We start from the raw sequence: 23719 nt of genomic DNA, 5'->3' as shown, positions 1-23719 counted from the left end.
GCTCAGCTCTAACGCATAACATTGAAACTGAGATATTTCTATAAACAGGATTAAATGAACTTAACCATAAATCAAAATTAAAACAATGTGACAATTGAGGGTGAATGAACACAGGATGTGGAAAGGGAGGCAATGAGCTAAGGAGTATTTAAGGTAGCTTGGAGAAAGAGAAAGACCCTTTATTTTTGGGTAGTCAGTTTAGGAATAAGGTCAGCTGGGTTCTCACTTTGCCTTTGGATCTAGAAGACTTTCACCAAAACATTGGCCTCCTGAGTCTTCAGTGGTAAAACTGAATGTTTGGAATATCACACACACACACACACACACACACACACACACACACACACACACACACATACACTCACAAAAGAATGTATCATCATGGCACTGAAAGTGGCAATCAGCAAGTGTCATCATGTTGCCACAATAGGTAAGACATTACACATTGAATCCTGATCCACAAGGATGAGGCAGAAAAGAGACACTTAGTATTGCTTGGGCTTTAGACACGTCAAAGTCTGCCTTTTCCTTCCCCGGGAAACACAAGTCCGTTAGTAAGTCATACCAACTAATCTTTTCCTGAATTGTCCCACCAACCAGGGACAGAATATGCAAACATATGAGTGTATAGTAAGCATTCTCTTTCAAACCACCAGGAGGTCCTCAGGCAAAGTGAAATGAGCCACCTTCACAATGACCAACAAACACTTCATGTTCCTTAGAGCTTTCAAACATACAGAGTTAGTATTTAGTCAGAGCCAATATGTGGGTGAGAAAAGTGAAAATTAATGTTTCAATAGACACAGAGTACAGGTTTGGAATATCAAAGATACTCTGTATATGTTCTTGGCGATTGGTACATCATCTTCTTAACATTCTGAATTGGATACCTGTATGTAGAAGGATGGTAGATCACAGATACTTAGTACATTACTGCAAGTAAAAGGAAAAACAAGCAATGAAAATAAGAGGAGGGGGGAGCAAGAAGATGTGCAGGAGAAGAATGAAAAGAATAGGAAGATGAGGAAGAAGAGGTGGAGTCAAGCAGGTGGGGGTGGAGTGGAATTGAAAAGGTGAGGGAAGCAGGGCAGCCGTGACACAGAAGTTAGGTTGATACACATTAGGAGGCATCCCTAACTTTGCTCCATCTAAATCACCAGAAGCACCAAGCTGAGTGAGGGGCTGAAACTTTGCTCCACACAGAGAGGGCACAGATGCCCAGAGGGTACAACAGCTTGTGATGAATCCCTGGGCCTTTCAGTCTGAGAAAGTTTGCACAGCTTCATAAATTGTACCTCTTGTGCAGAATGCTCTTTTGTCAATAGTTACTCCACTGAGTCAGGCGGTAAATAGCTCAGATAATAAAGAACTTACCTTGTGTTGTTTTGTACATGCTTGGCCAAGTGGGTGGAGTTGTTAGGTGTGTACCATTGGAGGTTAGGTGTATAACACTGTGGTTGTGGTCATTATGATCCCTTTCTTAGCTGCCTGGAAGCCAGTATTCTGCTAGCAGCCTTCTGATAATGATGTAGAACTCTGAGATCCTCCTGTACTATGCCTACAAGGATGCTGCCATGTTCTTCTCTTGATGATAGTGGGCTGAAACTCTGAACCTGTAAGCCAATCCTATCTAAATGATGTCCTTTATGAGATTTGCCTTGTTCACCGTGTCTATTGTAAGCAGTTAAACCATGGAAGGTAACATGCAAGGATGAAGGTGTGAGCTGACCCCTAGCCACACTGAGAACACTATGACCCCAGACAGACATCTCAAACTGCAAGTTGATTTAGGTTAGCTTGTACCCAGATGAACTACCGTTTGTGTAGTAAAGGCTGTTTCGATTTAGAAGCTGTGAGAAATTTTTATATTGCTTTCCTATAAATGGTACTGAGAAATAACATATTGTATGTATCGTTGCACAGTTTCTCTGCCTGCTCACTCTCCCGATTGCTGTGACCCTACCAAGGGACCCCAAAACACTAGATGATGACAGATATGAGGAGGTAGGGGGCAATTCCAGAAGGAATAATATGATTGGGACATGATTGTCTAGGATGTGCCAGAGATCTGGTTGGGTGATGCTCCATGGAATGTATTAGTGTGATGGTAGCTGAGACGCACTCCAAGGAGCGTGTGAGGTAGAACCTGAAGTCACCACCTTATGTAACCTCCCTGGTTACATAAGGGAGTCCCAGTGAAGGAATGATCATACTAACCCATCTACAAAACCTTCCTGCCTACAGGAGGTGCAGAGACAAAGAAGGAGTGGGGTCTGAGGGAATGGGCTACCAATGACTGGTCCAACTTCAGAGCCATCTCATAGATAAGAACCAATCTCTGACAGCATTAATGATACTCTGCATCCTTACAGACAGGGGCCTAGCATATCTGTCCTCTTGGAGGCTCCAGGTAGTAGCTTTCCAAAATGTCCAAATACTGGAGGTAGCTCCAGGAATTGGTGGAATATTTTCCAGGAGGAATTGAGGAATCTGGAAGTAATAAGTATTTCACAAGTAGAACAACAGAGTTCATTGACCTCAGTACTTAAGGGGTCCCAGAGAATTATCCAAAAACCAAAGAGCATTCATGGCCTGGACCTGTGCCCACACCCGAAAACATGTACAGCCTATGTGCACCTTGAAGATTGTTATTTATATGTGTTCCCAAACAACTGAAAAAATGATGGTCCCCCAGCCTGTTGGCTGCTTGTCCTGTCTGTTCTCTTAACTTCGCTGCCTATTCTCGTGGACATGGCAATAATTAAAAAAACACTTGTTATTTTACCATATGTACAGAAGACAAGTTTTACGACTATAATGTTTTAGCTAATTTTATTTACATACCTTTGCAATAGGAAATGTCTACAGTATGTAATACTCACAACGTAAGTTCAAACACTGTATAAATAGGACTTAAAATTTTGCCTCCCAATCTCCATATCTTACATGCCTTAATAACCCATATCACAGTAAACACACACACACACACACACAAACACTAAATATTTTATTAAAAATACATCTCATTTCTTTTACGTTATCTAGCATCTTTAGATAATCTCCTTTGATGACATCCTTGAAGTGGAAGTACCAAATGGGACCTATTTGGTACCTGAAGAACCACAGAACTTTAAAAAATATGTACACATCCACAACAATCAATGGTATGGATGTTCAAATGAAGGATAGACACACACACACACACACACACACACACACACACACACACAAATACACACACACACACGCACACAAGAAACCACCCACCACAAGCACACATACACACACAGATCTGTATTTAATATGCATAAATCATCTCACTGCCTGGGCCACTCCCAAACTTCCACATTGCTAACGCACCGCCTGCCCTGTGAAAGTTCTGACTGATTGCTTAGTAAAATCTTTATCACATCTTTGCTACTCACAACCGACTTGGGGAGATACCGCTGAGGCCCCTCTTCCCTGAAACTTACATGGAGGGTACTCTGTCTTTCTCAGCTCCCAAGCCTGCATCCAATTTGTTTCCTGGTTTGGTGATCCTCCTTGTTCTTGAATTCAAAAGTGATTCCTCTGTCTTTGCCTAGACATTGGCCTCTTGTAATTTCACCAATAAGAACGTGCTGGGGATAAGAAGTCTCAGGTCTCAAATGCAGGATTCTCATGTAGTTTGGGAACCAATTTGGCACTAGAGGACATTACAACCAATCCACACCAATTGGGAAGAAGCAACAAAGAAACAAGCTCCAGCCCCAAGAATTCCCCCCTTTTTTAGTCACCCTCCTTTAATCATCTGGTGAAACTAAGTTCACATACCCAGGCAGACAGGAGTTGTGGACTTCCCATTGGTGGCCACCTTCCTTTACTCATCTTTTTGTTTTTGAAAACATAATGACGATCTCTAATAATGCCCCAGCTATTTATCTCATGCTCCTAAAAACACAACACGGGCTTTCCTAGCAAGCGCAAGGCCCTGGGGTCGGTCCCCAGCTCCGGGGGGAAAAAAAAAACAACAACAATAAAACACAACACGGGTACTTTTACACCAAAGAGCAAATGAATATCATTGGCTAAACTGTAACACACACATCGGAAAACAGTTGACACTTTAATCTACATAAGCATCTACCCCTAAATTCTGGACAGTGGGAAAATGTATCTGAAATTGGCCCAGATGTGTTTCCTCGTTATTTTTGAATCGATTGTTCAATTTTTTTTTCATTCCAGTGTTATCCCCCTTCCGGTCTACCCTGACTGTTCCACATCCCACACATCCTCCCTACCACACCCAAAAGGATGTCTGTATCCCACCATCCCTCATTGTGGTGCCCTAAGTCTCCTGAAGATATGTGTATCTTCTCCGAATGGGTCCAGACTTAAAGGTCCTCTATTGTATGTGTTGGGGGCTCCTATGCTCATGTATATGCTGCCTGGCTGGTTGCTCAGTGTCTGAGACATCCCAGGGGCCCAGGTTAATTAACACTGCTGGTATTCATATAGGATCACTCTTCAGGTTCTTCCAGCCTTTTCCTAATTCAACCACAGGGGTCCCGAGTTTCTGCCCATTGGTTGGGTATAAATGTCTCCATCTGACTCTTTCAGCTGCTACTAGGGTCTTTCAGAAGGTTGTCATGATAGGCCCCTGTGTGTAAGCATACCATAGCCTGAATCATAGTGTCAGATCTTGGTGCCTCCCACTGACCTGGAACTCAATTTGGACCTCCTTTTGCTCAGGCTCTTCTCCATTTTTGTTGTTCCAGTTCTTTTACACAGGGAAGATTCTGGTCAGAGATTTTGATTGTGGGATAGCAGCTCTATGACATTCTGCGTCACAGTGATTAGGGGATGTCTAACTTGTCACAGTTTAGGCTTTGAGTTCATTTTCTGTCCATGATCTAGGAGCAGCATTATTACATTAAATTCCTACCATTTTCATCACCTGGGTTTGCGTTGTGCTGTATTTGAGAGAACCCTATTGCACAAAGGCTTTTCCACATTTTTTATACTCATATCTTTACAGCATGATTATTTTCATGATGATAAAGACTTTAGAAATGTGCAAAGACTTTACCATATTCAATGCCTTCATAGCTTTATTTTTTTGCCCCGATGATGATATGTGAGAATTGAAAAGACCTCCCCATATTCAATCTATTCACATAGTTATTATCTGGTACGGATTTTTTTATGTTGAAGAAGTCTATAGAAATACATGAAGGTTTGACCAGGTTAAATGGACTCATAAGGTTTTATTAAATACACTCAAAGGATTTTTTAAATTATGGTTTATTTTGTGCCTTTGAATATGACTGATATGCGAAGGCTTTAACACTTTGCTTACATTCATAGGGTGTCCCTCATGTTTGTCTTCTTTTATGTATTTGAAAGAAAGATGATTGCTCGTTCAAATACACAGGCATGATCACACTGATTATATTCATAGGGTGTCTATTGAGTATGTCTTCTTTATTTACTTGGAACGTACTGCGATTTGCAAAAGGTCTGCTACATTTCTTACATTCATAGGGTTCCTATGCAGTGTGTATGATGTTATGGGCTAGGAGATGACTGTTTTGGGAAAGGTTTTACCACATCAGTTACAGTCCAAGCATTTTTCTCTAGGACCTATTCAGTCATGCAGTTGAAGATGCTTGTGATGTCTAAGGGTTTAAGAACATGTAACACATTCATTGGGTTTCTCTGCTGTATGTGATTGTTTATGTATTTGGAGGTCATTGCTTTGTATAAATGTTATAAAACCACAATGGATGCATTCAAAAAATTTTGCTCCTGTACATGTACTTTTATGATTTCAGAGACTACTGCTTTGTGAGAAAGCTTTGGAACATTGGTAAAAGTTAAAGGGTTTCTCTCCTGTATGTGTTCTTATATGTCTTTGGAGATGACTGCTCCGTGCAAAGGCTTTGCCACATTGGTGACATTCATAGGGTTTCTCTCCTGTATGAGTTCTTATATGTCTTTGGAAAGTACTTCTTTGGGCAAAGGCTTTGCCACATTGGTTACATTCATAAGGTTTCTCTCCTGTATGAGTTCTTATATGGCTTTGGAGATAATTGCTTTCTGCAAAGGCTTTGCCACATTGGTGACATTTGTAGGGTTTCTCTCCTGTATGAGTTCTTATATGGCTTTGGAGATGACTTCTTCCTACAAAAGATTTGCCACATTGGTGACATTCGTAGGGTTTCTCTCCTGTATGAGTTCTTATATGGATTTGGAGATGGCTCCTTTCTGAAAAGGCTTTGCCACATTGGTGACATTCGTAGGGTTTCTCTCCTGTATGAGTTCTTATATGTATTTGGAGAGTACCGCTTTCTGCAAAGGCTTTGCCACATTGGTTACATTCGTAGGGTTTCTCTCCTGTATGAGTTCTTATATGTCTTTGGAGATGACTCCTTTGTGCAAAGGCTTTCCCACATTGGTTACATTCATAGGGTTTCTCTCCTGTATGTGTTCTTTTATGTGTTTGGAGATTACGGCTGTCTGCAAAGTCTTTGCCACATTGGTTACATTCATAGGGTTTCTGACCTGTATGGGTCCTTTTATGTTTTTGGAGACAATGGTTTTGGACAAAGGCTTTACAACATTGGTTACATTTATAACGTTTTTCTCCATTACATGTCCTTTTATGTCTTTTGAGACTACCCCTTTCTGCAAACGCTTTACCACATTGACTACATTCACAGAGTTTCTCTCCTGTGTGTGTTCCTTCATGATTTTGGAGAGCACTGCTTCTTACAAAGTCTTTACAACATTGGTTACATTCAGAAGTTTCTTCTCCATTATGTGTCCTCTTATTTGTTTTGAGATTATTCCTCTGTACAAAAGCTTTACCACATAGGTTACCTTCATAGGGCTCCTCTGCATTATGCCTTTGGGTATGACCCTGAACTGCAAAGCCATTACCATACAGAATAAAATCAAAGGTTTGCTTTCCAGTAAAACTTCTTTCATACCTGCAAATACAATTGGCACATGTAAATTTTTTCTCACATTGATTATATTCATGAATCTTTTTATATCTATGAATTCATTTCAAATTTGGTTTAAGTGTAAAGACCAAACTGATCTTAACATAATAACAGTTTGTTTACATTCAAAGGTGTTGCCTTTTATTATGGGTTGTCTTGAATGTTTGAAGACACATGGAATAGGCAGAGAATTGATTACATGACTCATATTTATTCCATAATTTTTCTATTAAGAGTAATAACACATTTGATGAAAACTCAATGAACTCGGAGCGTTTGTAGACTGACTGCGAAGATAAATTTTGCTATCTTTGAGGAATACTACAATTGCAACATGAGCCAATGCAAAGAGGATAATTTCTATAACCCTAATCTCATAAAGTGATTCAGCACTTTGAATGTGTAAATGTCACCAATCATAGTCAAAAACTAAATATTTATCAACTTTTCCCACATTAAGAAACTCTCCTCAAAGTGGTATCTACTGTACATCTTCTAATTTTTCTGGAAAAGAGAGAGGTATGTTGCTTCTTTCAGTATCACTATGCTCTCCTGGCTTGCATTCATAGGGACATATGACATCTATATCAAAAGAAGAATAACACATAACAGTCAACACATTACAAAACTAAACTTCTACATTACATTTACACAATTTCAATTTGTTTTCCTCACAGAGTTGTGGTACAAGGTTTAATGTTTCTCCACAAAACCATTCTTGAATCTCATAAAATGTCCATATCATTAAATTTAGTCATGCTGTTACAGAATAAGGTTCACCACAATTTACTATGGACTATTTGCTTATTGAAAGGGTCTAGACATATAATGATGACCTAATCAATATTTGATGCAGTGTGTATTTTACCCTGTTGCATTTCTTTAAAACTTGCTGCACACATGAAATTTTCATGGGTGGCATTATCTTATCATCTTTCACGTGAAAATTACCTTCCATGTCTTCCAGAACTTTTACAATATTCTTCAGTAGTATTGTCTTCCCAAATGTATCCTAAAAATGGTATCAGAGAAATTATGTTAAATAATTGGAATTAGGCAACATTTAAGTTACTATCTTTAGTGAACTTTAGAACCATGTCTGATTTACTCACTTCATTCTTCCTCATTTTTAAGTGACTTAAAAAAAAATTGAATCAGGGTTGGGGATTTAGCCCAGTGGTAGAGCGCTTGCCTAGCAAGCGCAAGTGTCCCTGGGTTCGGTTCCCAGCTCGGAAAAGAAACAACAACAACAACAAAAAAAAAACCAAATTAAATATTAAACAAAACCAGCTGTGCCTATATTTTACAAAGTGAATGATGAATTCATTGAATTACCTATAGCGCTGAGATTCCTACAGGTCTCTAGCATTACACCTTGGTAGAGACTCTTCTGAGAAGGATTCAGCAATGCCCACTCTTCCTGAGTGAAGTTCACATGCACATCATCATAGGTCAGGACATCCTACAAGATACAATACATGTGTACATGATACATCATGATACCGCCTTCCAGTCTCCATTTGCGCCAAAAGCTGGAGCTTTCCCAAGGACCTGCACACCCAAATCCTGTCTTCAGGGGTGGTCTATCAGGAGCACTCTCACTCCTATGCCCACAGGTGAAACTGCACTTTCCCTCCACTGACTGTCCAAAGGGAGATACACGAGGAGCTCGAAAGGCACAGGAATGTCTGAGTAATCTGGGATGTGACCCTTATAGTCTGCATCTGCTCCCAGAGCTGAGGCGGTCCTATTGCTCTCTAGATCAAAAACTTTGCCACATTGAGATGGTCTCTTAGGAGTGCTCTCATTGCAAATCACAGAGGTTGGAATACACATTTGCTCAACAGTTGTTAAAGGAGACATGAGCTTGGAATAATCTTGGCAATGGAGTGGTGGGGAGGCCTGGCAGAGGACAGACCTGGTCTCTATCTGTGCCCAGTGCTAAGGGTGTGTCATAGCCCTCCAGACCAAAAACAAGGCCAGAGAGTACTGGTCTCCCAGGAGCATTCTCATTCCTAAGATCAGAGGCATATGAGTCTACAGGGGGAAAAAGCTATAAACAGAAACAGCAATATCAACTATCATTAGCAATAACTGGATGGCAGTAGGAAAGCATAAGAAGCGAAGCATCAAAAACCAACACTAACTGTCATCATCACAACGCAGTTCTCTCACCACAACAAGTAATGGGTATATCAACATACCAGCAAAGCAAGATTTGGATTGAAAATCACATCTCATGGTCATGATAGAGGATTTTAAGCAGGACATAATTACCTCCTTTAAAGCAATACAGAACACATGTAAATAAGTAGTTGCCTTAGGGAGGAAACAATAAAATCCCCTAGAGATTTACATAAAAAAAAAAAAACTAAGAAAGAGGGGAAGAAATTGAACAAAGTCATCTAGGATCTAAAATTGTAAATAGGAACAACAAGGAAACCACAAGGAGAGACAAACCTGAAGATAGGAAACATAGGAAAGAGATCAGGAGTAGTACGTAAGCATCACCAACAAAATATAAGGGTTTGAGAGAGAATCTCAGGGGCAGAAGATACCATAGAAACATTGACACAACAGTCAAAGAGAATGCAGAAAACCCCCACAAAACTTCTAAGTCAAAACATTCAGGAAATCCAGAACACAGCAATGTTGTGAGAAGAGCAAACTTAAGGTTAGTAGTTATAGAGGATAATAAAGATGGCAAACTTAAAGAGACAGCAAAGATCTTCAAATCTTCTCAGAAGTAAACTTCCCTAACTTAACTAAGGAGATGCCCATGAACATAAAAGAATCCCACAGACGGCAAATAGACTGGACCATAATATAATTTCCTCCCATCACATACATCATTTAATGTCTGCTTCCTGCTATATGGATTATGTTACAAGATGTGTGATTTGTACTATTTACAGAACCAGCAGTATGAGCGCATGAGAAACTTGCATCTCAGAAGCTCCGTTTGTAACTAAGAATTGAATTTCTGTGAATCATGCCACTGACTGGAGGTAATAGAAAGGTAAAAAGATTCTAATGAAACACTTCTGAAGGAACCCTATTACCTCTTTTCTACTAATTTCTAAACAATTGACAAAATTAGTCACACAAAACTGAATGTAGAACATTCAGAAATTCAAGAACTCACAAAACGACATAGGAAAGAGAGTTCATCGCCCAGACTTGTGGGCACTCCTGAGACTGCAGAGCAGTAGAGACTGCCAACTCTCCCTACCATTGCCCACATCCCTGGCCTACGAGGAAACTGTATAGGGCCTGTGGGAACAGGAAGATAGGCACAATCAAGCTGCTGTAAACTGCAGTCCAGACTGTGCGCTGATCTGAAGAGACCCCGTCAAACAGCTCCCTGCGCCCAAATCCCGTGGGAGGGAGAGCTATAGCTTCAGAGGGGCAGATACACCTGGGAAACCAGAGGAGACTACTCTCTGCCCACATTTCTGACTATAGAGGAATTTGCTTAGTCCCATCTGGGTGCTCTGTGCACAGAGATCCTGGAAGAGGTGGAGGCCTTGCTGGCTGATGCCCTCACTGAGAGCTTAAACCCAACCCTGAGGAACACTTCAGACGCCAGAGTAGAGGTAAGAACAACTTTTCTACTCCAAGTAACCTGCCTGGTGGACTCATGACACACGCCCACAGGAACAGCTGAAAGCCAGTGAACAGGAATAACTACACTCCTGAAAGCAGAACACACTGTTACCATAACTGGCTGAAAGAAAACAGGACAACAGCACTCTTGACACACAGGCCTATAGGACGTGTCAAGTCACTCTCAGAAATAGCAGAACAAAGTAACACCAGAGACAAGCGGATGTTGACAGGCCACTGCAGGAATCCAAGCAACAGAAATCAAGAATACATGGCATCATGGGAGCCCAATCCTCCCACTGAAGAAATCACTGGATATCCAAACACACCAGAAAAGCAAGATCTAGATTTAAAATCACATTTGATCACGATGATGGACGACTTCAAGAAAGACATAAAGAACTGCCTTAGACAAATGCAGGAAAACACAAATAACAAGAAGAAGCCCTTAGAGAGGAAAAACAAAAATCCATGAAAGAATTACAGGAAAATACAATCAAACAGGTGAAGGAACTGAAAATGGAAATAGAAAAAAATGAAGAGGATCCCGGCCCGCAGCAGCTCTCTGCTCCCAGACCCGGTGAGAGAGAGACCCAACCGCCTGGTCAGGTGGGCACTCCTGAGGCTGCAGAGCAGAAGAGACCACCAACACTGCTCACCCCTGCCCACATCCCTGGCCCAAGAGGAAACTGTATAAGGCCTCTGGGCTCCCGTGGGGGAGGGCCCAGGAGCGGCAGGACTTCTGCGCCTGAGACACCGCCGCCGGAACCTGAAAGAAACAGACCGGATAAACAGTTCTCTGCACCCAAATCCCGTGGGAGGGAGAGCTAAACCTTCAGAGAGGCAGACAAGCCTGGGAAACCAGAAGAGACTGCTCCCTGCACACACATCTCGGACGCCAGAGGAAAAAGCCAAAGACCATCTGGAACCCTGGTGCACTGAAGCTCCCGGAAGGGGCGGCACAGGTCTCCCTGGTTGCTGCCGCTGCAGAGAGCCCCTGGGCAGCACCCCACGAGCGAACCTGAGCCTCGGGACCACAGGTAAGACCAAACTTTCTGCTGCAAGAAAGCTGCCTGGTGAGCTTGGGACACGGAAGCAGAATTTCTCTAGGAGGCACGGTCTGTGTTTACCGGAAGTCCCACACCCGCGGATCCCGGCCCGCAGCAGCTCTCTGCTCCCAGACCCGGTGAGAGAGAGACCCAACCGCCTGGTCAGGTGGGCACTCCTGAGGCTGCAGAGCGGAAGAGACCACCAACACTGCTCACCCCTGCCCACATCCCTGGCCCAAGAGGAAACTGTATAAGGCCTCTGGGCTCCCGTGGGGGAGGGCCCAGGAGCGGCAGGACTTCTGCGCCTGAGACACCGCCGCCGGAACCTGAAAGAAACAGACCGGATAAACAGTTCTCTGCACCCAAATCCCGTGGGAGGGAGAGCTAAACCTTCAGAGAGGCAGACAAGCCTGGGAAACCAGAAGAGACTGCTCCCTGCACACACATCTCGGACGCCAGAGGAAAAAGCCAAAGACCATCTGGAACCCTGGTGCACTGAAGCTCCCGGAAGGGGCGGCACAGGTCTTCCTGGTTGCTGCCGCTGCAGAGAGCCCCTGGGCAGCAACCCACGAGCGAACCTGAGCCTCGGGACCACAGGTAAGACCAAATTTTCTGCTGCAAGAAAGCTGCCTGGTGAACTCAAGACACAGGCCCACAAGAACAGCTGAAGACCTGTAGAGAGGAAAAACTACACGCCGGAAAGCAGAACACACTGTCCCCATAACTGACTGAAAGAGAGGAAAACAGGTCTACAGCACTCCTGACACACAGGCTTATAGGTCAGTCTAGCCACTGTCAGAAATAGCAGAACAAAGTAACACTAGAGATAATCTGATGGCGAGAGGCAAGCGCAGGAACCCAAGCAACAGAAACCAAGACTGCATGCCATCATCGGAGCCCAATTCTCCCGCCAAAACAAACATGGAATATCCAAACACACCAGAAAAGCAAGATCTAGTTTCAAAATCATATTTGATCATGATGCTGGAGGACTTCAAGAAAGACATGAACACACTTAGGGAAACACAGGAAATCATTAATAAACAAGTAGAGGCCTACAGAGAGGAATGGCAAAAATCCCTGAAAGAATTCCAGAAAAAACACAATCAAACAGATGAAGGAATTAAAAATGGAAATAGAAGCAATCAAGAAAGAACACATGGAAACAACCCTGGATATAGAAAACCAAAAGAAGAGACAAGGAGCTGTAGATACAAGCTTCACCAACAGAATACAAGAGATGGAAGAGAGAATCTCAGGAGCGGAAGATTCCATAGAAATCATTGACTCAACTGTCAAAGATAATGTAAAGCGGAAAAAGCTACTGGTCCAAAACATACAGGAAATCCAGGACTCAATGAGAAGATCAAACCTAAGGATAATAGGTATAGAAGAGAGTGAAGACTCCCAGCTCAAAGGACCAGTAAATATCTTCAACAAAATCATAGAAGAAAACTTCCCTAACCTAAAAAAAGAGATACCCATAGGCATACAAGAAGCCTACAGAACTCCAAATAGATTGGACCAGAAAAGAAACACCTCCCGTCACATAATTGTCAAAACACCAAACGCACAAAATAAAGAAAGAATATTAAAAGCAGTAAGGGAAAAAGGTCAAGTAACATATAAAGGGAGACCTATCAGAATCACACCAGACTTCTCGCCAGAAACTATGAAGGCCAGAAGATCCTGGACTGATGTCATACAGACCCTAAGAGAACACAAATGCCAGCCCAGGTTACTGTATCCAGCAAAACTCTCAATTAACATTGATGGAGAAACCAAGATATTCCATGACAAAACCAAATTTACACAATATCTTTCTACAAATCCAGCACTACAAAGGATAATAAATGGTAAAGCCCACCATAAGGAGGCAAGCTATACCCTAGAAGAAGCAAGAAACTAATCGTCTTGGCAACAAAACAAAGAGAATGAAAGCACACAAACATAACCTCACATCCAAATATGAATATAAAGGGAAACAATAATCACTATTCCTTAATATCTCTCAATATCAATGGCCTCAACTCCCCAATAAAAAGACATAGATTAACAAACTGGATACGCAACGAGGACCCTGCATTCTGCTGCCTACAGGAAACACACCTCAGAGACAAAGACAGACACTACCTCAGAGTGAAAGGCTGGAAAACAACTTTCCAAGCAAATGGTCAGAAGAAGCAAGCTGGAGTAGCCATTCTAATATCAAATAAAATCAATTTCCAACTAAAAGTCATCAAAAAAGATAAGGAAGGACACTTCATATTCATCAAAGGAAAAATCCACCAAGATGAACTCTCAATCCTAAATATCTATGCCCCAAATACAAGGGCACCTACATACGTAAAAGAAACCTTACTAAAGCTCAAAACACACATTGCACCTCACACAATAATAGTGGGAGATTTCAACACCCCACTCTCATCAATGGACAGATCATGGAAACAGAAATTAAACAGTGATGTCGACAGACTAAGAGAAGTCATGAGCCAAATGGACTTAACGGATATTTATAGAACATTCTATCCTAAAGCAAAAGGATATACCTTCTTCTCAGCTCCTCATGGTACTTTCTCCAAAATTGACCATATAATTGGTCAAAAAACGGGCCTCAACAGGTACAGAAAGATAGAAATAATCCCATGCGTGCTATCGGACCACCACGGCCTAAAACTGGTCTTCAATAACAATAAGGGAAGAATGCCCACATATACGTGGAAATTGAACAATGCTCTACTCAATGATAACCTGGTCAAGGAAGAAATAAAGAAAGAAATTAAAAACTTCTTAGAATTTAATGAAAATGAAGATACAACATACTTAAACTTATGGGACACAATGAAAGCTGTGCTAAGAGGAAAACTCATAGCGCTGAGTGCCTGCAGAAAGAAACAGGAAAGAGCATATGTCAGCAGCTTGACAGCACACCTAAAAGCTCTAGAACAAAAAGAAGCAAATACACCCAGGAGGAGTAGAAGGCAGGAAATAATCAAACTCAGAGCTGAAATCAACCAAGTAGAAACAAAAAGGACCATAGAAAGAATCAACAGGACCAAAAGTTGGTTCTTTGAGAAAATCAACAAGATAGATAAACCCTTAGCCAGACTAACGAGAGGACACAGAGAGTGCGTCCAAATTAACAAAATCAGAAATGAAAAGGGAGACATAACTACAGATTCAGAGGAAATTCAAAAAATCATCAGATCTTACTATAAAAACCTATATTCAACAAAATTTGAAAATCTTCAGGAAATGGACTATTTCCTAGACAGATACCAGGTATCAAAGTTAAATCAGGAACAGATAAACCAGTTAAACAACCCCATAACTCCTAAGGAAATAGAAGCAGTCATTAAAGGTCTCCCAACCAAAAAGAGCCCAGGTCCAGACGGGTTTAGTGCAGAATTCTATCAAACCTTCATAGAAGACCTCATACCAATATTATCCTAACTATTCCACAAAATTGAAACAGATGGAGCCCTACCGAATTCCTTCTACGAATCTACAATTACTCTTATACCTAAACCACACAAAGACACAACAAAGAAAGAGAACTTCAGACCAATTTCCCTTATGAATATCGACGCAAAAATACTCAATAAAATTCTGGCAAACCGAATTCAAGAGCACATCAAAACAATCATCCACCATGATCAAGTAGGCTTCATCCCAGGCATGCAGGGATGGTTTAATATACGGAAAACCATCAACGTGATCCATTATATAAACAAACTGAAAGAACAGAACCACATGATCATTTCATTAGATGCTGAGAAAGCATTTGACAAAATTCAACACCCCTTCATGATAAAAGTCCTGGAAAGAATAGGAATTCAAGGCCCATACCTAAACATAGTAAAAGCCATATACAGCAAACCAGTTGCTAACATTAAACTAAATGGAGAGAAACTTGAAGCAATCCCACTAAAATCAGGGACTAGACAAGGCTGCCCACTCTCTCCCTACTTATTCAATATAGTTCTTGAAGTTCTAGCCAGAGCAATCAGACAACAAAAGGAGATCAAAGGGATACAGATCGGAAAAGAAGAGGTCAAAATATCACTATTTGCAGATGATATGATAGTATATTTAAGTGATCCCAAAAGTTCCACCAGAGAACTACTAAAGCTGATAAACAACTTCAGCAAAGTGGCTGGGTATAAAATTAACTCAAATAAATCAGTTGCCTTCCTCTATACAAAAGAGAAACAAGCCGAGAAAGAAATTAGGGAAACGACACCCTTCATAATAGACCCAAATAATATAAAGTACCTCGGTGTGACTTTAACCAAGCAAGTAAAAGATCTGTACAATAAGAACTTCAAGTCACTGAAGAAAGAAATTGAAGAAGACCTCAGAAGATGGAAAGATCTCCCATGCTCATGGATTGGCAGGATTAATATAGTAAAAATGGCCATTTTACCAAAAGCAATCTACAGATTCAATGCAATCCCCATCAAAATACCAATCCAATTCTTCAAAGAGTTAGACAGAACAATTTGCAAATTCATCTGGAATAACAAAAAACCCAGGATAGCTAAAGCTATCCTCAACAATAAAAGGACTTCAGGGGGAATCACTATCCCTGAACTCAAGCAGTATTACAGAGCAATAGTGATAAAAACTGCATGGTATTGCTACAGAGACAGACAGATAGACCAATGGAATAGAATTGAAGACCCAGAAATGAACCCACACACCTATGGTCACTTGATTTTTGACAAAGGAGCCAAAACCATCCAATGGAAAAAAGATAGCATTTTCAGCAAATGGTGCTGGTTCAACTGGAGGGCAACATGTAGAAGAATGCAGATCGATCCATGCTTATCACCCTGTACAAAGCTTAAGTCGAAGTGGATCAAGGACCTCCACATCAAACCAGACACACTCAAACTAATAGAAGAAAAACTAGGGAAGCATCTGGAACACATGGGCACTGGAAAAAATTTCCTGAACAAAACACCAATGGCTTATGCTCTAAGATCAAGAATTGACAAATGGGATCTCATAAAACTGCAAAGCTTCTGTAAGGCAAAGGACACTGTGGTTAGGACAAAACGGCAACCAACAGATTGGGAAAAGATCTTTACCAACCCTACAACAGATAGAGGCCTTATATCCAAAATATACAAAGAACTCAAGAAGTTAGACCGCAGGGAAACAAATAACCCTATTAAAAAATGGGGTTCAGAGCTAAACAAAGAATTCACAGCTGAGGAATGCCGAATGGCTGAGAAACACCTAAAGAAATGTTCAACATCTTTAGTCATAAGGGAAATGCAAATCAAAACAACCCTGAGATTTCACCTCACACCAGTGCGATTGGCTAAGATCAAAAACTCAGGTGACAGCAGATGCTGGCGAGGTTGTGGAGAAAGAGGAACACTCCTCCATTGTTGGTGGGATTGCAGACTGGTAAAACCATTCTGGAAATCAGTCTGGAGGTTCCTCAGAAAATTGGACATTGAACTGCCTGAGGATCCAGCTATACCTCTCTTGGGCATATACCCAAAAGATGCCTCAACATATAAAAGAGACACGTGCTCCACTATGTTCATCGCAGCCTTATTTATAATAGCCAGAAAATGGAAAGAACCCAGATGCCCTTCAACAGAGGAATGGATACAGAAAATGTGGTACATCTACACAATGGAATACTACTCAGCTATCAAAAACAACGAGTTTATGAAATTCGTAGGCAAATGGTTGGAACTGGAAAATATCATCCTGAGTGAACTAACCCAATCACAGAAAGACATACATGGTATGCACTCATTGATAAGTGGCTATTAGCCCAAATGCTTGAATTACCCTAGATCCCTAGAACAAACGAAACTCAAGACGGATGATCAAAATGTGAATGCTTCACTCCTTCTTTAAATGAGGAAAAAGAATACCCTTGGCAGGGAAGGGAGAGGCAAAGATTAAAACAGAGACTGAAGGAACACCCATTCAGAGCCTGTCCCACATTTGGCCCATACATATACAGCCACCCAATTGGACTAGATGGATGAAGCAAAGAAGTGCAGACCGACAGGAGCCGGATGTAGATCGCTCCTGAGAGACAAAGCCAGAATACAGCAAATACAGAGGCGAATGCCAGCAGCAAACCACTGAACCGAGAATAGGTCCCCTATTGAAGGAATCAGAGAAAGAACTGGAAGAGCTTGAAGGGGCTCGAGACCCCAAAAGTACAACAATGCCAAGCAACCAGAGCTTCCAGGGACTAAGCCACTACCTAAAGACTATACATGGACTGACCCTGGACTCTGACCCCATAGGTAGCAATGAATATCCTAGTAAGAGCACCAGTGGAAGGGGAAGCCCTGGGTCCTGCTAAGACTGAACCCCCAGTGAACTAGTCTATGGGGGGAGGGCGGCAATGGTGGGAGGGTTGGGAGGGGAACACCCATAAGGAAGGGGAGGGGGGAGGGGGATGTTTGCCCGGAAACCGGGAAAGGGAATAACACTCGAAATGTATATAAGAAATACTCAAGTTAATAAAAAAAAAAATAAAAAAAAAAAAGAAAAAAAAATGAAGAAAGCGCAAAGGGAGACAACCCTGGATATTAAAAAAAAAAGAAAAAAAAAACCAAACAAATAAAAAAAAAAAAAAGGAGGAGACAAGGAGCTGTAGATACAAGCAAAAAACAGAAAACTAGAGAAAGAAGAGAGCATTTCAGGAGCAGAAGATTCCATAGAAATCATTGACACAACAGTGAAAGATAATTTAAAAGGGAAAAAGCTACTGGCCCAAAATATACTGGAAATCCAGGACACAATGAGAAGATCAAACCTAAGCATTAAATGTATAGAAGAGAGTGAAGACTCCCTGCTCACAGCACCAGTAAATATCTTGAACAAAATCATAGAAGAAAACTTCACTAACCTAAAGAAAGAGATGCCCATAAACATAAAAGAAGCCTACAGAACTCCAAACAGTTTGGAACAGAAAAGAAACTCCTCCCGTTACATAATAGTCAAAACACTAAAAGCACAAAACAAAGAAAGAATATTAAAAGCAGTAAGGGAAACAGGTCAAGTAACGTATAAAGGCAGACCTATAAGAATTACACCAGACTTCTCACCAGAGACTATGAAACCCAGAAGGTCCTGGACAGATGTCATACAGACCCTAACAGAACACAAGTGCCAGTCCAGGTTACTATACCCAGCAAAACTCTCAAGTAACATGCATGGAGAGAGCAAGAGATTATATGAGAAAACCAAGGCTGCCCACTCTGTTCCTAATTATTCATTATAGTTCTCGAAGTCCTAGCCAGAGCAATCAGACAAGGAAAGGAGATCAATGTGATACAGATTGGAAAGGAAGAAGTCAAAATATCACTATTTGTAGATGATATGATAGTAGATTTAAGTGATCCCAAAAGTTCCACAAGAGAACTACTAAAACTGATAAACACCTTCAGCAAAATGGCTGGGTACAAAATTTACTCAAATAAATCAGAAGCCTTCCTCTACACAAAAGAGAAGCAAGGCGAGAAAGAAATTAGGGAAAAGACACCTTTCATAATATTCCCAAATAATATAAAATGCCTCGGTGTGACTTTAAACAAGCAGGTGAAAGATCTGTATGATAAGAACTTCAAGCCTCTAAAGAAAATGAAGAAGATCTCAGAAGATGGAAAGATCTCCCATGCTCATGGATTGGCAGGATTAATATAGTAAAAATGGCCATTTTGCCAAAAGCGATCTACAGATTCAATGCAATTCCCATCAAAATTCCAATCCAATTCTTCAGAGAGTTAGACAGAACAATTTGTAAATTCATCTGGAATAAGAAAAAACCCAGGACACCTAAAACTATCCTCAACAATAAAAGGACTTCTGGGGGAATCACTAACCCTGAACTCAAGCAGTATTACAGAGCAGTAGTGATAAAAACTGTATGGTATTGGTAAAAAGACAGGCAGATAAACCAGTAGAATAGAATTGAAGACACAGAAATGAACCCACACACATATGGTCACTTGATTTTTGATAAAGGAGGTAAAACAATCCAATGGAAAAAAAGATAGCCTTTTCAGCACACGGTGCTGGTTCAAGTGGAGGTCAGCCTGTAGAAGAATTCAGATCGATCCATTCTTCTCACCCTGTAGAAAATTAAGTCCAAAGGATCAAGGACCGCCACAGCAAATCAGATACACTCAAACTAATAGAAGAAAAGGTGGGGAACATTCTCTAACATATGGGCACTGGAGAAAATTTCCTGAACAAACACAAATGGCTTATGCTCTAAGATCAAGAATTGACAAATGGGATCGCATAAAACTGCAAAATCTGTAAGGCAAAGGAAACTGCTGTTAGGACAAAACAGCAATCAACAGAGTGGGAAAAGATCTTTACCAATCCTACAACAGAAAGAGGGCTTATATCCAAAATGTGCAAAGAACTCATGAAGTTAAATTGCAGGGAGACAAATAACCCTATTAAAAATGGGGTTCAGAGTTAAACAAAGAATTCACAGTTGAGGAATGCTGAATGGCTGAGAAGCACCTAAAGAAATGTTCAACATCTTTAGTCATAAGGGAAATGCAAATCAAAACAACCCTGAGATTCCACCTTGCACCTGTCAGAATGGCTAAGAGCAAAAACTCCGGAGACAGTAGATGTTGGCGAGGATGTGGAGAAAGAGGAACACTTCTCCATTGTTGGTGGGATTGCAGACTGGTATAACCATTCTGGAAATCAGTCTGGAGGTTCCTCAGAAAATTGGACACTGCTGTACCTGAGGACCCCGCTTTAACTCTCTGGGGCATATACTCAAAAAATGCCTCAACATATAACAAAGAAACATGCTCCACTATGTTCATAGCAGCCTTATGTATAATAGCCAGAAGCTGGAAAGAACCCAGATGCCCTTCAACAGAGGAATGGACACAGAAAATGTGGTCCATCTACACAATGGAATATTACTCAGGTATCAAAAACAATGCCTCTATGAGATTCGTAGGCAATTGGATGGCACTGGAAAATATCACCCTGAGTGAGGTAACCCAATCACAGAAAAACACACATGGTATGTACTCATTGACAAGTGTTTACTAGCCCAAATTCTCAAACTACCATAGATGCATAGAACACATGAAACTCAGAAGGATGATCAAAATGCGGATGCTTCAGGATTATCTGTGACAGCCAATGGCTTATGCTCTAAGATCAAGAATCGACAAATGGGATCACATAAAACTGGAAAACTTCTGTAAGGCAAAGGACACTGTTGTTAGGACAAATTGACAACCAACAGAGTGGGAAAAGATCTTTACTAGTCCTACAACTGATAGAGGGCTTATATCCAAAATAAACAAAGAACACCTGAAGTTAGACTGCAGGGAGACAAATAACCCTATTAAAAAATGGGGTTCTGAGGTAAACAAAGAATTCACAGTTGAGGAATGCCGAATGGCTGACAAGCATCTAAAGAAATGTTCAACATCTTTAGTCATAAGGGAACTGCAAATCAAAACAACCCTAAGTTTCCTCCTCCAGTGATGGGGTCCTGATTTGGAGGTCCAGAGGATGAGAATGCTAGGAAAGGTAGAAGGTAGAATCTGCAGCAGCTGTGGTGGGTAGATCATGCACAAGCTGTGTCTTATACCAAGTAAGCTTCTAAAGAGTAGCGTCTTTTATATTATTTACAGGGGATAAGTAGAACCAAGTGGAAATTATTATGAAGCAATCAGTAACTCTCATACAATGGTACAAACTCAGGAGAAGTCTAATAAAACAGTGCTGTACAAGGGAACCCTAAGTATCCAAAAAACGTTCCTAGCGAAGTCCACAGTTGACTTGGAACTGATAATCATATCTATAGGGCAGACCAGGCCTCATTGTTCTTTGTGACCCTATAATCTCACCTTGGGCATTTTGTTAGGGTCCTGTTCTTTGAGACCATCATGGGTCTTATCGCTGAGTTTAAGCAAGATTTGTCCCCTTTTTTATGGTTTGGAGACAAATATCTGGACAATCCTGCTAAACAAACATATACACTACTATCCTAATCTTAAACGGGACTGCTTAGCTTACTCCATACCTGTGAGGTGTTTATAAGCAGTCCTACCTCAGCTACATTCTACTTAGTGTAACTTATTATAATCTAAACGTTGGTAAATCAATACATTCTCAATTCTACTCATTTACTACACAGCTTATAATTAGAGTACTACACAACACACGAGATATTTCACAGCCTCCAAAAATCAAGCCAAATGGACCTTATAACTAACTGTTAACTACCAAGTTCAGAATTTTTAGAAGATAGTTTAAATCCCGGGGCTTCAGGGTTGATATCCTGCCAAGTATATTTCTCAACACAAGCGGCCGCCATAACGATTTCGGAGAAATGCAGGTTTCATAATAAAGTAATTCAGTATCCACCCTCTGGTACTGCATTGGACCTCACAAGTGGCAGCATTAGTTCTGGCTGCCGCTTTCAGTCCAGCCACTGGGATGTATCCTTTGCTAAGCAGCTTGCTCCTCCTGTTTGTGGACATGATCTTGCACTTACCATGTTGGGTGTTCTGAGCTCCTCTCACAGCAACCTGAAGAGTGACTCAGAATGTACCATCCGGAAGCACTCAGAGGGGCTGAGTTCCCAAAGGAAGTTGCTGACCTTCTACCTGGAAGAGCAACCGCCTCCCTTGACTGCTAACTCCCTCTCGAGGTGCTGATTGGCTAGTGAATTTTGAGTGACATCAGCCTTATCCTTAGGGTTCGAGGGTTTTAAAAAGACACAGCATAGTGGTTCCAGCCTAGGCCAATGTTTTGCTATCCCTGCAGATCAGAATTTCAGCAGCACAACAGCTTTTCTTCCAATAGCTTACTTGTCTGTCCTCCAGTGAATCTCCCTTGTTCCCTTGTTCCTGGTTTTGTTCCCAGCAGTTAATCCATGCAAGCAGGAAGGAATGATTTGACCTCTATCTACACTTAGAAGAGTGAGACCCCAGACAGATATCTCAAACTGCAAGTTGATTTAGGTCCACATGTACCCAGATAAACTACTGTTTAAGTAATAGAAGCTGTTGTGAGTTAGAAGCTGTGAGAAATCTTTATTCTGCTTGTGTATAAATGCCACTGGAGAATTCAATAATGCATGCAGTGTTGCAAAGCTTCTCTACCTCCCCACTGTCCTGATTGCTGTGACCCTACCAAGGGACACAAACACATTAGATGATGACAGAAGTGAGAAGGCTGGGGGCATCTCCAGAAGGAATGAGAGGCTGCGGAAGGGCTTCTCTAGGATGTGCCAGAGACCTGGAATGGGGGATTCTCCTTGGAATGAGTGAGTGTGATAGTAGCTGAGACTCACTCCAAGGAGTGTGTGATATGGAGCCTGAAGTGACCACCTCCTGTAACCTGACAGGACTCCCAATGAAGGACTGATCATACTAAACCATCTACAAAATCTTCCTGCCTACAGGAGGTGCAGGGACAAAGAAGGAGTGGGGTCTGAGGGAGTGGAAAACCAATGACTGGTCCAACTTCAGATGAATCCCATGGACAAGAACCAATCCCTGACAGCATTAATGATACTCTGCATCCTGACAGACAGGGGCCTAGCATATCTGTCCTTTTAGAGGCTCCAGGCTACAGCTGTACAAAATGGCTAAACACTGGAGGGAGCTCCAGAAGTTTGTGATATATTTTAAAAGAAATTGAGGAATCTGGGGGTAATAAGAACTTCATACATAGACCAACAGAGTTAATTGACCTCTATACTTAAGGGTTGTCAGAGAATTATCCACAACCCAAAAAGCATTCATGGACTTGACCTGTGCTACCCCCTGAAAACATGCATAGCATATGTGCAGCTTGGAGCTTTTTATTCAGGTAGGTTCCCCAATACCTGGAGCAGAGTGAGTCCCTGATTCTGTTGGCTCCCTGTGGGGTCTGTTCTAACATCACTGCTTAGTCTCATGGACATGGTATTAATGAAAAATCATTGGCTATTTTACAAAATGTAAAGAAGACAATATTTTACTAGTGTAATGCTTTAGGTAAATTTATTGGCACATCTGTGCAATAAGAACGGGCTACAGTACACAAGGTAGTTAA

At 41.3% G+C, this 23719-nt stretch overlaps 1 long non-coding RNA gene across 2 annotated transcripts in view; it reads right to left on the bottom strand.

Annotated features, from left to right (window-relative positions):
- LOC148006603 (uncharacterized) overlaps window positions 1–22309 on the bottom strand; it is a 40802-nt gene extending 18493 nt beyond the window's left edge. The window contains exon 1 of one of the 2 annotated variants that reach the window (XR_015684087.1): window positions 22173–22309. This is a non-coding gene — a long non-coding RNA (uncharacterized LOC148006603). The remainder of the gene's footprint in view (window positions 1–22172) is intronic. The other variant, XR_015684088.1, reaches the window with a different exon arrangement.
- Between the last annotated feature and the right edge of the window lie 1410 nt (window positions 22310–23719).

This window comes from Rattus norvegicus, chromosome 3 (assembly GCF_021556685.1).
Source record: "Rattus norvegicus strain SHRSP/BbbUtx chromosome 3, alternate assembly SHRSP_T2T, whole genome shotgun sequence".
NCBI classification, from domain to species: Eukaryota; Metazoa; Chordata; class Mammalia; order Rodentia; family Muridae; genus Rattus; species Rattus norvegicus.
This window is presented reverse-complemented; position numbering and strand designations above follow the sequence as displayed.